At 42.5% G+C, this 8,787-nt stretch overlaps 1 pseudogene; it reads right to left on the bottom strand.

The window, feature by feature from the left end:
- Positions 1-441: 441 nt before the first annotated feature.
- LOC138378977 (Y-box-binding protein 1 pseudogene) lies at positions 442-3,279 on the bottom strand (annotated as a pseudogene).
- Between the last annotated feature and the right edge of the window lie 5,508 nt (positions 3,280-8,787).

The raw sequence follows: 8,787 nt of genomic DNA on the forward strand, positions 1-8,787 counted from the left end.
TTCATGAGGGCTGTGCTAAATCACCTACTAAAGGCCCCACCTCCTAATACCATCACCTTGGGGGTTAGGATTTCTTTTTTTTTTAAGACCTTTATGAACAAGTGATTGCAGTTTGTTGACTTTTTTGAAAAAGTCAAGTTGTAAACTTTTATTACAAATTAAAAATGAAGTTCTTAAACATCTCAACTTGACCAGATATAAAACAATTTAAAAACCTTTAAAGGCATATTGAGAAAAAGCAGACTTTTTAAAAAAAGTTTGTTATTAACAAAAAAGATGTCCTTAGGTAAAAATAATAAAAACACTATGCTGTATAGATAATGCAGATACTTCTAGTTATCTGGTCAACGGGCAAAAAGCAAGCACTTAGAGTCTTCAGCTCCAATCTCTTGTTCATTTCTTATTGCTGGAATTTCATATTCATTTCTTCATGTTGGATGACTACATCGGAGGATGGTAGAGATGGTAAGCCAGCATTTGCCCAGCCCTGCCCTGCTCAGGTTAGGGAGCAGATGAGTCCTCAGCTGGTGGATCGGCTGCTTTTCTCTCTTTGCCGTGTTTTGGTTTAGGGTTTTTTGGGAATCTGTGTGTTGGTAAGTGAAGTTGTGGTGGTACCAACGTTGAGGCGGCTGCTGATCTTGGGTCTCATTTCCTTGATTCTCTTTATCATTGCGGTCCTATGTGGACAGGCTTTGACAAGGAAGGCCCTGTGGAATTGTGGTCTATAACCCTGATACATATTCTGTCTTAGTGGTCTACCTTGTTCTCCTGCACCCTGGTTGTCAGCGTCCACTTCTCCCTGCACAGGAGGGTGGGAATACTGTGGTGGACGCCCACAGGGTCTCCGCATGTAGTAAAGTGGGAACTTTTGCCTGCCTTAGGGGCGGTGGCGTTGTTGGGCCTGGCCCTCAGGAGCACTCTCTGATCCCTCGTTCTTTTGCCCACTCTCACTATGCTGCTAATTGCGTGGAGGACCCTTGCGATGTGGATAGCATATATAATGGTTATGGTCTGCTGCATTTTTACTGCCTTGAACTGGAATTCCACCACGGCCTGTAAGGTTTGCTGCCTCCACACCCTTTTCTCCTTCAACAACGTCAAACTCCACAGTCTCTCCGTATCCTACACTGTGAAGGTACTTCCTGGGGTCATTCCTTTTATGGCAATCTGGTATACAAATACATCTTCCTTAGTGTCATTCCTGTAGAGGTAACCATATCTGTTTCTTGCATTGAACCATTTTACCCTTCCCAAAACCTTCCTTGTGATGATCTTCTTGTCCCCGCCAGCAGGCGGCGCCCAAGCCACTGCTTTCTGGGCCACTGGCTGAGGTGCCGGGCTTGGCGTAGGCGCAGCGCTGAGGGTGAGGGCGGGGGCGGCAGAGTAGGTGGGGCCCCGGGCGGCTGCTGGGTCTGGGCCTCATGGTTGCGGTTATGGTGACTTGGGCCGGCTGCGGCAGCTGCGATTCCGCCCGATGTGTCATGGTAACTAGGCTGGCGGCTGTGGGGCTGCTCGGGGCTCTTTGAGGTCCACTCTCTGCTCCCACTCCCGGTGGAACTCAGGGGCTAGGATTTCAACATATGAATTTTGAGGGAGCACATATCAGTCCATAACACAGACACACACATGCACTTTTCCATATTTTGTAACTCACTGGCTAGATTCCCCATTCTTGATAAACGGTGTGTGTCGGGGTGGGGGGAGAGAGGACTTCATAAGCTCCAAACTGAGGAAACTGTTTAAATGGATGGAAATACAATATCACTTTCATGCTTCTTCTGAGTAAATAATCTCTAAGGCAGGTAATACACCCCTCAAAACAAGAGGAACAGAGAAAAACGGAAAATCGAGAAGTCAAGAATGCGTCATTCCAAAGTCACAAGACTTTGCCTGTGGGCAAAGCTGAAAAGTATGCATTTGTAAGATTCCCTAGGCTGCCTATATAATGGCTCCCAACTGCATACCAGAGGTGCTACAAAATGGGATGTGGGGCAAGCCATGAGCCAGTCTTCAGAGAGCATCTGTTTGCACCATCCCTTGCTAGTTGCTATTTGTAATAAGCAGTGGGGTAAAACTATTTCATAATTTGTGTAGACATTTGAAAGCCCAGAGGATCAAATATCTTAAAGGGTGTTGGTGGATCTCAGTCAGCTATAATCAGGTAAATAAAAATAGGGTGAGAATTAATTTATGTTAAATTATATTTGAAGGTCAGTAGTGGGGATTATCATTTCAAAGTGCTGTCAATCTTTTTTGTAAAGTGAAGAGTTTTCAGAATGTGAGCATATATTTTTTTAATTTATCTTTATGCTTTGGAAGTCTGGGTTCTAAGGGTGTAGGTCTTGGAAATAAAGACTGAAACCTCAGTAACGTTCTTATTCACATTTCATATCTGAAAGTCTTGCTAAATGTTACTTGACCAACTGAACGCACCACCAACAGATTTCAAGATCCATCATTTAAAACTGAAAGGACCTTTTGAATTAATGGAGCTTGTAGTTTTCCAAGTTTTTTGGGTGATGGGGCACAAAATCCTTTCTTAAAAAACAGGCCTGATGTGGAAATTTGATATGTAAAACAGATAAAAACAGAACTATTTTGAAACAGCAGGGAAAGCCTTCTCACCCAACCCAAGGCACCTCTTTGAAATTCCTCTTGCAGATAAGAGAAACTGAAATCCAGAGGGAGAAATGTCTCACTCATTCATTCACAAATTTACTCCTTTGTCAAATGTTCAGTGCTTGTCTGCTATGTGTGTGGCCCTGTGTACTATACCCTGGGAATACAAAAGGGAACAAGAAGAGATGAGATCCAGAGCACAAGTGGTCTTAGCTAAGAGCTAAGACCTTCTTATATCGTAGCATAAGAGAAGGCAGAAAATATGGCTGAAGAGGCAATAGGGTGTTGCGGGAGGGAGAAAAGTTTGCTTTATATGGCTTCCATTTTCTAAATCAAGTATGAGGCAAGGTCATCAGCTGAAATTGAGGGGGTAAAGATTTGCGGGAGGTTTGAGGAAAGGGCAAATAGGATGTAATCTTCTCAGGGAATAGAAAAGTCAGCCTACTAAAAACACATTCCACAATTGCCAGGCAGAAGTCCACATCAAACGTAAAACTCTTCACTCTTTAACTGAGCTTGAGCAAATGCCAGCAAAAGAAGATCAGACAGGAGAAACTGCTGACAACTAGCTTTCCACCAGCCTCATACTTGGGCCACAGGCAGCCCTGTTTTCCTCCTGTAGGCATCACTCAGTGACAGTCCAGTGCAGGGGACATCCATCTTGTAGGTCTTAATGCCTAACTCACATTTAGCAGGGCTACTATCTCAAAGAAATAGTCATGAATAAGTTTATCAGATGCCTTATTTTTACTCTCCCCTACAACTCTTAGCCTAGTATAGTATATAAAGATTACTGCCATGGATCCATGAGTTCTGGGTTTAAATTCTAATTTTGATGCTGGATAGCTATGAAAAATTTCCTTTTCCTCTCTAGATTTTAATTTCTTTGTCTGTAAAATGGGAGATAAGGAAAGGAAGTTTACATTAGATCTACGCTGACCAATTTGTGTTTGTTTGCCCAGGACTTTTACGGTTTTAAAATCCCACACCCTGGGGACCTCCTCAGTACCAGGCAAACTGGATGGTTGGTCATCTTAATTAGATCAGCCTTTTCCAAAGTGATATTAGATACTATAGACGTTTTGTAGAAAAAGGGTTCCAGCATGAAAGAAACCTGAAAAATTCTGCCTCAACAGGTCTCTTTCCTGAAGAACTTTGAACATCGTGAATCTCAGTGAGAGAGCTTGTGTGTAGCATTTTCCAATCTTATTCAACCATAGAACTTCTTTCCCCCAGAGTATCTTGGAAGATAAGCGTTCTATGGAATATACGTTGAGAAGCACTGGATTTGATAGTCGGTAAGATTGTTTATAGTTGATAAACCAGTGTTTATTATCTGGGGGTAGCAAAGTATGTGGACTTCCACAGGAACTAATATGGCAATTTGAAGACTGGCCAGCCCTTTGGAATGTATTTGGGAAGATTCTTTTAGTTCACAGATTCTATAGATTGACCACATATTTCTTTTGAATCATAGGATTCAGGCTATAGAAAGTTTGGTTCTATCACAATATGGGGAAAAAATACACCAACATGTTAAGTCAGGGTGGTAGGATTATGGTGATTTTTATTTTCTTTTTTGTGTACTTTTTTATGTTTTTCAAGTTCTCTAACAGGAAATGCATGATATTTATATCCACCCAAAGAAATTACTTAAAAAAAATTGATTCTGAAAACCCAGACATTTATTTTAGAGCCCCCATAAGGCCTTTAGAACTAACCTCTGGCTTGATTTGCCTGGTATCTATTGAGAGGCAATAGAGCATAGTGGTTAAGAACAGAGGCTTTGGAGTCAGATCTGGGTATGAATCCCAGCTATGATTCAGAAAAATTAGCCTCTCAAAATCTGAATTTCTTCATCTATAAAACGGAGGCTGTAGCATTGTCTACCTCATAAGGTTATTCCAAAACTTAAAAACACTATACTTCGCACAATGCCTGGCACATAGTAAGTACCCAATAAATAATAGGTAGCATTTCCATTCTTGGTTTTTTTTTTTTTTTTTTAGACAAAGTCTCACTCTTTCGCCCTGCCTAACGTGCAGTGGCATCACTATGTCTGGCTAATTTTTCTATTTTTTGTAATGATGGGGTCTTCTTGTTCCTCAGGCTGGTCTCGAACTCCTGGCCTCAAGTGATCCTCCTGCCTTGGCCTCCCAGAGTGCTAGGATTACAGGTGTGAGCAACTGTGCCTGGCCTAGAATTTCCAATCTTATTGCTGTTATTATCATTGTTCTTCCAGAGGAGTGGAAAGATTGTGACCTGAGAATCAGAAGACTTGGTATTTGGTCCTGGCTTTAGCACTGCTGAGCTGTGTGACTTTAGGCCAGACACTTAGCTTCTCTGAGACTTTGTCAAATGATGTGATATGGAACGGAAAGTGTTGGTTTTATAGTCAGAAGACTAGAGTACTAGCTCTGCCACTATCTGGCTATATAAATGTATGCAAATCACTGCCTCTTTTTATGCCTCAGTTTCCCCATTTATAAAATGGAGAAAGGGAAAGTGATTGTATGATTTCTAAGGTTCTTTCTAGCTCTAACAGTCTAAGAGCAAAGGGTGTTGACTAGCTACCTCCCACCACTGTTCCCATCAGTCAGTCTGTATCAAGCAGTCACTGTGTACCTGTTCATTCATTTGACAACCATATATTCAGAATTAAATAAACACTGCCACCCTTTATAAGTAAAGATGATAGCTTATCATCTGTAATGCTTGTTTTAAACATTCTTTGGTGTTCCTAGAGACTGAAGTGTGTGCTTACCAACCTTTTCACTATTACAAGCAATGCTGAATCCCAGGTGCCCACTCTCCCTATCACTCCTTTATCAGATATAGCAAACCTTGCTCCCAACCCTCACACTCACTCTTTTTTATTTATTTATTTTTTTTGAGACAAGAGTCTCACTCTGTTGCCCAGGCTAGAGTGCCATGGTGTCAGCCTAGCTCACAGCAACCTCAAACTCCTGGGTTCCAGCAATCCTCCTGCCTCAGCCTGCCGAGTAGCTGGGAGTACAGGCATGTGCCACCATGCCCGGCTAATTTTTTCTATATATATTTTTATTCATTGATATACTTTCTTTCTATTTTTAGTAGAGACGGGGTCTTTATCTTGCTCAGGCTAGTGTGGAACTCCTGAGCTCAAACATTCCACCGGCCTCGGCCTCCCAGAGTGCTAGGATTGCAGGCATGAGCCACTGCACCTGACCCACACTCAGTCTTTTTATCACCTGTGCCTCCTAAGCCTTGTGCCCTGGATGGGCCTCTGTTTTACCACCTGTACAGTGAATAGAGCTAGAGCCAAAGGGCTCTAAGGACCTTTCCAGATCACTGGCCCTAGGAAATGGCCTGTGCTGGATGTAATCATTTATTACCAAAGAAGAAACCAAAATGAATCCTCAGTGGTGACACAAATGAAATCTTCACGTCCTGGTTCATCTCAGAACACTCTCCAATCTCTGCAGATACTAAAGCCAGGCCAGAGGTTTCACAGCCTGCTTCGTACCATAAGCATGGCTGATCTTACCTGGGCCCATAGGATGACGCCTTTTCTGGAGCCAAAAGGCCCCTTGACTCCTCAGATTCCTCCCTAACCTGGCTACAGGGAACCTGAATACACAGCATTCAGATGATTCCTTTGGGGTGAGACACTGTCCCCAGAAACATAAAAATAACACTTCGGGGCATGTCACTGGCATTACCTCCTAGAGAGCATGCCTGGGATCTCGGAGATTACTGAGCAGCGAGGAGGCTTGTTAGATTAGGTAGCTATGATATTTTGTGGAAAGTCCCCAGCTGGGAGTCAGAACACCTGGATTGTCTCTGCCTCTTAATCACTCTGAGATGCTTGACAAATCACTCCCCAGGACCTACTTCCTCATTAGTGAAATATGAATAATACCTGCTTTGCCCAATGTCTCTGAAGTTTAAGGAGAATCAAAGGAGAGAATTTCAAGTAATTTGTCAACTAAGTGCCCCTAAGCACCTGTGAGAATCTTTTGTAGAACAAGACTGAAACAATATTTTAGTTAATTCTGTGATAACTTATTTTGCTTATAGCTAACAGCCAAATTCCGCTTTTGTATACAAGGCTTGCTTGCTTAACGCTTGGTTGCAACAGAGAGCTAAAAACATGCTCCAATGCAGTTAGAGAAAAACAACCACGAGTTGCTTCCTGATAAGGGGGCCAAGGCCTGATCAACACGCGAACAAGCTTGTGAGGGGCTTATGTCCCCTTATCGGAAGTAACTGGCTGTAACGAATTCCAGCAAAGAGTATAAAAGACATGTACTCCCGCTGCGCGAGGTCCCTGCCCATCGAAAGAGACCACTGCATTGGCGCTCGGGGCTTGGACCCTAGCTAGCTAGTCAATAAACTCCTTTGCCTTTTGCAGCCTCAGTAACTCTGTCATTCTGTTCCCGGGGCCGAGGGAATCCGGCTCTAACACTTTTGCCGGAAGCCCCAAATCTCATAGCTTGGGACTTTAACAGTTCTTTCAGCAGCGTGTGTGGCCTGAGAGTTCTGCAAATGCAGTCTTTGGTCAGAGATGAGTTTGGAAAGTAGAAACTCTGTGGGAATGAAGCAGGAAAATTAAGGAAACCACCTTTATGTCTCTTAATTGAAAACCAGGCCTGAAGCTTTGGGGACTGTGTTCACTTGTAGCCACAGATGGCCTTTCTTTCTTTCTTTCTTTTTCTTATTAAGGGGAAATTTTTCTTGCACCCTCCTCAGGAGACTGCATCTGCAAATCACTGCAATCGGTTTTTGCAAAACCTCTCTACTGTCTCTAGTCTTCTTCCTGGTAAACTCTTGTTGGGGGAGGGAGAACCCCTGGAGATTAAGAGCCCAACAGTAAACATTCATCTTCTTGGGAGGGCAAGGTGAGTTAGCATGCAAGTTTTCTGGCTGCTCTTAGAAACTTTAAGAATGCAAAGAGCTGAAGGAAGTGAATCTCCACTCCCTATTCAGATTCCTTTTTCGATCTAGTAAATCCATTGTCTTCAACTGCATCACCAAATCAGGCTTGTGGGCAGTGCTATTTCTTATTGGGATTGTGTCTACAATAGTAGTTTGTATTGATTCTACCACTCTCCCTGAGGGAACATCCTCTATTTCACGAACCTTACATTGTTTCTTTCTTTCTGCCCATCTTCCTTTAAAGCAATGTTCATTCAAATTAGTCTTCTAGAGCCGAGGAAAGGGAGGGGTATCTGGCAATTACTGTTCCCTTTACTTGGACTGGAGCCAGGCCTCCGAGTAAGGTTTCAGTTGTCATTGTTAGCAATAGCTCTCCAATGAGGACTTACTGAGAATAGATGACATGGAGTGTTCACTGGGTGCTCTTCACTGTAAAATTGCCCTCTACGGTGTATAGCCTTTTGCTATGTATAAGGAATTTTCGTATTCATTATCTCATTCGATTCTCATAACAGCTTCCCAAGTCAGGGCAGGAATTCTGATTTTCATTTTACAAATGAGGAAATCAATCGAGGTGAAGCCAAGTTAAGTGACTAACTCAAGGTCACAAACAGCCAGTACATAAGACAGTCAGGACTCAATCTCTCATACTTTCCAGTCTACCTTGCTGTCAGCAAACTGGTGAGGCAGGGTAGATGCTATAGGGAGGCTCATTGAACTAGGAGCCAAGATTTCTGGGTTCTAGTCCCAACTTGATTGCCCAATTTGTCTGTGATTTTGAAAAGTCACTTCTTATCCCTAGGGGTCAGGCTCTTTGTCCTGTAAAATGAGAGTAGTAGTAGAGATAGTGTCACACAAACCTGAGTTCACGTCCAGGCTTGGTCACTTACCAGTTGTGTGACCTTTGACAAATTGCTTAACCTCTCTGAATCTATTTTCTCATCTGTGAAATAATAGGATAGTACCCATTTGTAGCTTTGTGGTGAGGATTCATTGAGATACTGCATATAAAGCTTTTAACAAGGTGCCTCAGTTGGAGTAAGCCCTCAGTAAATGTTATCTGCTATTATTATAATTATTACTGTTATTACACTAGAGCTGACTTACAGGGGCACATACGCCTCTGAATTTTCTAAGTCCAAGGTATGGTATGCCTGCAAAAAGAGAACCTTAGAAGAATTAAAAATATTGATCAGCATAAGACATTATTACTATTACAAAGGAATTTGCAGATTTTTACAAAATATGAAG

The sequence above is a fragment of the Eulemur rufifrons genome, chromosome 30 (genome assembly GCF_041146395.1).
Source record: "Eulemur rufifrons isolate Redbay chromosome 30, OSU_ERuf_1, whole genome shotgun sequence".
NCBI classification, from domain to species: Eukaryota; Metazoa; Chordata; class Mammalia; order Primates; family Lemuridae; genus Eulemur; species Eulemur rufifrons.